Genomic DNA, 6,945 nt, shown 5'->3' on the forward strand with positions numbered 1-6,945 from the left:
TCATCTGCCCTCAACATCAAAACCTTTCTGAAAGAAGAGACTACTTCTTATTTATCTGTGACCTTGAAAGTTTTGAAGAGTACAGGCCAGTTGTTTTGTAGAATGTTCTTCAATTTGGGGTTGTCTGATATTTTCCTTATGGCTAGACTGGGGTTATTGGTTTTAGAAAAGAATAACCATGGAAGTGAATGCCCTTATCATTGTATCATATTGGAGGCATGTGATATCAATGTGACTTATCACTGGTGATGTTAACCTCCAGCACTTGGTTAAGTGGTGTTTGTCACATTTCTTTACTATAAAGTGACTGTTTTTTCCTCCTTTTATACTCTCTTCTTTGGACGCAAGACAATACATCCATCCCTCACTCAAAGAGGGTGGAATCAAACTCCATCTCCTGAAGATGGGAGTATCTGCTGTTATTTGTAATTATTCTGCAGAGAGATTTGTCTCTGCTCCCTTATTTATTTATCAGTATGGAATCATGAATATTTATTTTATGCTTTGGTTGTAACCTAATATCACATTATTTGTTTTTTTGGTCAAATTATTTCAGCTTTGGCCACTGGAAACTTTCAGTTAGTTCATGTGTCCCTTTGATACACTCTCACCTTTTATGAGAACTTCCTTGGTATATGACACTATAAGATGCTCCAGGTTCATCTTGTATATTCTCTGCCTTGGCTCGAGAATCAGCCATTTCTCCAAGGATTCCTGGTTCCTTTTATTGGAGAATAGTGCTGGAAATCAAGATCTGGGTGCTGGGTGTGCTTGTTGCTACTGAGATGTCACTGCTCCCAGGGCCTCTTGGTAGAGAGAGCAACAAACATATGTATGTACACTAACCCATATATACGCACATTTCTATAATTATTTCTACATCTATAGATCTGTGTGTGTGTGTGTGTGTATATATATATATATATATTAAACTAATTGTAAGTTCTGTGTCTTATATGGGTACAGCTCATGGTGCTCCAAAACAACTGCAATAGTAACATCAAAGATCACTGACCACAGATCACCATAACAGATATAATAATGAAAAAGCTTGAATTATTGAGAGAATTACCAAAATGTGAAACAGAGACTTGAAATGAGCATGTGCTGTTAGAAAAAATGGCACCGATAGACTTGCCCAAAAAGGGTTGCCACAAAACTTCACTATGTAAAAATTGCAATATCTGTGAAGCACAACAAAGCAAAGAGCAATAGTACTTCACCATCTGGGTTTTCACCTATATTCATAACTTTATTTATTTAAAATACACACACACACACACACACACACACACACACACATATCAAGTTTGACCTCTTCCTTTAAGGGCCAAAAGGCAAATTTCCAAGTACAAGTAACCTGGTGACTTATTCAGTCCAAAGCACATGGGGCAGGTTGAATCACTCAGGGTTCAATCAGAGAATGAGAAACACTGTCAGTGATACACATATAAGGGACTTATAATAGGATCCAAGCCTTATTTAATTGTGGGATCTTGTTTACCAGTATTAGTAAGGCTTTTGCCTTTGCTTCAGGTGCTAGAGACTGAAGTGAGCAGGCCAGTCAGAAAGGAAAGATGGGCGTGAAGTAGGGGAAGCAAGGATAAATGGAAATCCATGAGGAATATCTGGAACTCACAAGGACTGACTGGAACTCTTGTTGATCTTTCACTGCCTCCAAACCTCCAACTTCAATGACATGAGTGCCCTGCAAGAGAAGTGGACACTCTTTTTCATGGAGTTAGTGAAGCTAAAGAAAAATATGAGGGAGAGCTGGAGCAGCTCTAGGCCCAGATGCAATGCCACTCCAATAAGGTAAGCCAGCACATAAGCAAAAATGTTCATGAGCTTCAGCAGCACCTGATGCCCCAGCTCCTACTTTCTGAGCATAAAACAAATATGGCTACTGCTTTACCTTTGCCTTCCAAATCTTTCACCAAATGCCTCTTGTAGCACAAGCAATCTCAGAATCATGCAGGGAACTCTGAACAAAGTTTCAGCTTTTAGCTGGGTGCAGTGGCTCACACCTGTAACCCTGGCACTATGGGAAACCAAGGCAGGAGGATTTCTTGAGCTCCAGAGTTCAAGACCAGCCTGAGAAAAAGTGAGACCCGTCTCTACTAAAACTAGCCGGGTGTGGTGGTGCACGCCTGTAGTTCCAGCTACTCGGGAGACTGAGGCAGGAGGATCGCTTGAGCCCAGGAGTTTGAGGCTGCAGTGAGCTACGATAGCACCACTGCACTCTACCCAGGGTGACAGAGTAAGACTCTGTCTCAAAAAAAAAAAAAAAAAAAAAAAAAAAAGATGTTTTAGCTTAGCTAAGTTGGCAGAGTATAAATCCCCCAGAGAGGCAGACTTGCTTCCAAACAGCACGTAGAAAAATAACTATATAATAAATCTGTTTTTGCTATTTTTCTAACACTCATTTTCACTCAAAATCCCAAATGATGTTTTTCTAATGTTTTGTTAATGTTGTTAGTGGTATGCATCCCATGAAGTTATACATGATGCCCCAAACTTGGGATTCTAGTTTATAACTCTCTTCTCCTTATGCCCTGTTTTAAATGACAGTGCTCAGCTCAGTCTCACTGTATTCTCCACATTAAGTTCCCTTTGGGGACTCTTAAGGTTGTTTCCTGACAGCAGCCCTTGGTAGGGGTCCCTGGTAGGGGTTTCTTGAGGCCCCCAGATCCCAGGGCAGTTGTTCCTAACTTTGAATCTCAGTGAGCAGGAAATTTGGTCAAGCTATCGTCCATTCCAAAGTCTAACCTCATTATGCAAATTTCTCTACTTGCTTCCAAGGGACCAGAGATAATACCCATTTCAAGTATTATTATTAAAGGAAAGCCAATGTCAGGATATAGGATGTTTCATTACATCCTTCTTTCCCAACAAAAGTCTGCAAAGAAGGGTGTGTTATAGTTTATGGGTGCTGGTGGGGAAGGTGATCTTTTGCATTTACCTATACAAATAACATGTATAAAACAAAAATAAAAATATTTAAGAGTAATTGGACATCCAGTACCCAAAATTTACATTGAATAAGGCTTAAAACATTTTTTAAAGCAATTTAAAATCAGTTTAGAGTTTAGCAATGCATGATGTCTAGTAGGATTTTTATTCCAATTATATCAAATGGTTGTCTATAAGCATAAACAATTTTTACTGCAACACTGTTATTCTTAACAGTTAATTGGAATACATATTTTCAAATATGAGTGATTCTTATACTCCTGACTGGCATCTTACAAAGATGGTTGTCCCAAGAGGACTTCCTAGAAGGTAATCCTGTGGGAGTTCTCAACCAGAAAACTTCAAGAAAATCTGAAAGTGCAGAGTGAAGAATTTCATGTGATTATATTTAATTTACTTCGTACCAACTTCAGTGTGCTCAAATTAATCAATATTATTGAAATATAGATTCAGAAAATGTGGCTAACCCCAAGTTATCTATTCTAAGGGGGTGAATTATCTGGTTAGGAATTTATCTACCCACCATTTTCTCTTCTTTTCCTTTTCTGAGTGTGCAGGGGTGTGTGTGTGGTGCCAGGTGTCGGTATTCAAGGAACAAAACCATGGTTTGTTTTATTTTACTTTACTTGTAAAGAATAAACACATTTCTGAAATTATCAAGTCAACTGAATAAACTGATCTTCAGAATAAATTGCTAGAGATGACAAAAAGGTAAAAAGGTCATAGTTTTCACAATGTCAGAAATGAGAAGATATATCTAATAAGGTTATTAATTTTTTCAACAAAATTAGGAAACTTTAGAGGTCAACTATAAGGGAATATGGGGAAAAAGGCACAAATAAATTGCCTGTGCATTCATATAAAGATAAAGGGTAATAAAAGAGAAATAAAGAAACCAAGTAAGAGGGGAGGAACCAGAAAGGAAGAATATGTGGGAGGAAGGAAGGGAAGTAGAGAGAAAGGAGATAGAAGAGATGGTTTTTAGAATATCTTGTGGAAAATAAGAGACAAAAGGTAAATCTATTAATCTATTAACAAATATAAATTAGTCAAACTGAATTTTTAAGTCCAGTTTACTAGAGCTGGCATCTAGCTGGAGTGGGTACGAGGCCTTCAGGATGGCGCACACTGCCCTCGGTCTCGGCTCTCCTCCTCGTCGGAACTATCTGAGGAGCTGGAAGACTCATACAAATCTCCACCTGCGACCCCAACTCCAGGATCTCCCCAGCGCCGTTGATGACCTCTTTGTGTCATGTGACGCATAAGGAACCGAAGCATGTGTCTGTCAAACAGGTCACTGTGGTGCAAGCTATCTTCATCTCGTTCCTGCTTGTTCTTCTTAATCACATCCTTTAGCCCAGTAAGCTCAGTGGAAGCTTTAGCTGTGGGTGCCCAGATCTTGACATCATGGTCTAGGCCACTGGTTGCCAACACAGGTAGGTGAGGGTGGGGCTCAAGATAGTTTACTGAGCCTTCTTTATCCCCCTCCATAAACTGAACGATCTGGCAGGATGATTTCTCCCAGAGGAAGATGTGCCCGCAATCACTACCACTCACTACAAACTCACTCTTAGGGCCATAGAAATTGACACCTTTGACTGTGGCATTATTTCTGTGCCCCTTATATCTCTTAACATATTGAGCACCATCATCGTCAGAGGAATTGAAGAGGTAAATATCATCATCATTGTAGCTGGCCAGGAGCTCTGTGCCATCGTGGCTGTACACGAGGCAAGTGATATTTGCTTTGGAATCATAGTTAATCAGGTGATGAGGCCAAAATTTCTTGAGAACTCCATTGTTCTCATTCTGATCAATTTTCCTCTGGTCATAAATCCTTACAAACTGATCTTTTCCACCCACTGCAAATTGGTAGGTATTGACAGGATTCACATAGATGGTGTACAGTCCCACTTTCTTCTCCCTCTCTTTAGTTACCACCACTTTTGAAGCTGGCCTGCTTTGTCTGAGGTCAATGGTGAAGACAACTGCATCTTCACCTGAACTTAAGAACTTAAAAGGGGTGTCTGGGTCCAGGGCCAACTTGTAGGAGGCTCCCTTGTGCTGGGCCACACGCTTAGTGTTCTTGCAGTATGGCATAGTAGATAGATCTGCTATTCGTACCTGGCCATCACGGGCACATGTGACCAGGGTGGAATCACCACAATTAGGAAGGAACTTAGCATGAAAGACATTACTTTCGTGGCCACTCTCAAAGTCCAGCACTGGCCGCTGACGCATCCAGTCCCACACTATCACCTTCAAGTCATCACTGCTACTGGCCAGCCAGGTGCCACGCTGGTTAAAGTGCACAGTATTCACACAGCCGGCATGACCTTCAAGACCATACTGCAGGCAGAAACGCTGAACAAAAACTCTGGACCCACAGGCCTCATATACAAAGCAGGCACTTGAACCCAGCTGCCGCTGCCGAAGAGCAGTAAGAACTTGCCAGCGAGGTCGGGGCAGGGCCAATGTCTCTGAGGATACCCAGTCTTCCAGGGCCTGATCCTCATCTGCTGAAATATGCTCATGGATTACCTCACTGCACCTTAAACACGCCTGAGGCGCCTCTTCCTCCTCCTCCTCCTCCTCCTCCTCGTCCTCCTCCCCTTCCTCTTCCTCCTCCAACACATAATGGGACCTGCTTTCACCACTGATAAATAAATCGTCAAAGTCCTCCATGTTATCTATGTCAGTGTCCTCACTTGAACTTTCTGTGGCTGTTCCTGGACTTTCTATGCTGGCATAGTTGAAGAAACCACCATCCCTGGTACCATCACCATCTCCAGTCAATCTCAGATTCGGTTCTGAGGCCTCCATTTCACTATCTAAGTATGGCTCCCTCCCCGCCATTGCTCCAGACCTCTCCTCGGCGCTGCTGAGATGGCTTCCATCTGGTAGGCCGCCTGTGGTGCTCTCTTGGCGAGACATCTTGAACAATGTTTGCTATAGCTGATCTGGAATGGGAAAAGCTGATCCTCGGTAGCTACAGGAGGTGGGCAGGCTGGTCCTGAATGAGGACAGACCTGAGGAGAAAGTACGTTAGCGGCACGAAGACGCCAACGTGGTGGGCTAAAGCAGAAGGTGAAATGATTGGCTGAAACAGTTACGGGTACGGAAGCCGGTGAGGTTCAAAAGACTTCTGCCTACATTGAGTCCTCGAAGCATCCAGAGACTGCTCTGATTTTTCCAGGCTCAGAGCCCCACCCCCACAACCATCTTACTCTGTGAGCAGCTGTGCATGCTGTTTCTTTGAAAATTGAAGCTTGCCGCACTTTGGAAAATGTTCTTATTAGAGAACCATCGGCAAAAGTGATCCTCCGTAGGCAAATAGTTTTCAGAAGATTCTCAGTGCTTTGCTAGAAGATAATGTGCAATAAGAAATGAAGATGTAGGTAAGAGCAATGAAAGGTTAGCTAAGGTTCCCACACCTAGTGACTTCCTGACATACAAGAAACATCTTAAGAAATTTGAAGAGCTTTGAGGGAAACCCTGAGAGCTCTAACTGGTAAAATCAGTATACAGTTGCCAGATAAAATACGGGAAATTTTGTTAATTGCATTTCAGATAAACAACGAATACTTTTTAGTATGAGTAGATCTCAAATATTATGTTAGACATACCTCCGCTAGAATTTTATTCGTTATTTATCTGAAATTCAAATTTAACTTGGTGCCTTGTATTTTTATTTGTTAAATCTTGCAGGCTTTACTAGTGACAAAAGGAATTTAGTCCCTCAATGTAATCAAGGTTGAAATCAACTGGTCAATTGAAATTGGACACTGTAATGAGTAATCGCTTCACCAATTTGAGATAGAAGTACATCCTTTTTTCTTATTCCTCCAGAGGAATATATTTATTTGGAGTTAGATACTTAAGATACTTTAAGATATTTAGGGAATACCAACATAATTTTATGAAAAAATTCTATGAGTGCTATAGAACTATCAAAATATTTTATATATCTTT

At 41.2% G+C, this 6,945-nt stretch overlaps 1 pseudogene; it reads right to left on the bottom strand.

Annotated features, from left to right (window-relative positions):
* Positions 1-4,086: 4,086 nt before the first annotated feature.
* Positions 4,087-5,916, bottom strand: LOC138378537 (DDB1- and CUL4-associated factor 8 pseudogene; annotated as a pseudogene).
* Between the last annotated feature and the right edge of the window lie 1,029 nt (positions 5,917-6,945).

This window comes from Eulemur rufifrons, chromosome 30 (genome assembly GCF_041146395.1).
Source record: "Eulemur rufifrons isolate Redbay chromosome 30, OSU_ERuf_1, whole genome shotgun sequence".
Taxonomy (NCBI): domain Eukaryota; kingdom Metazoa; phylum Chordata; class Mammalia; order Primates; family Lemuridae; genus Eulemur; species Eulemur rufifrons.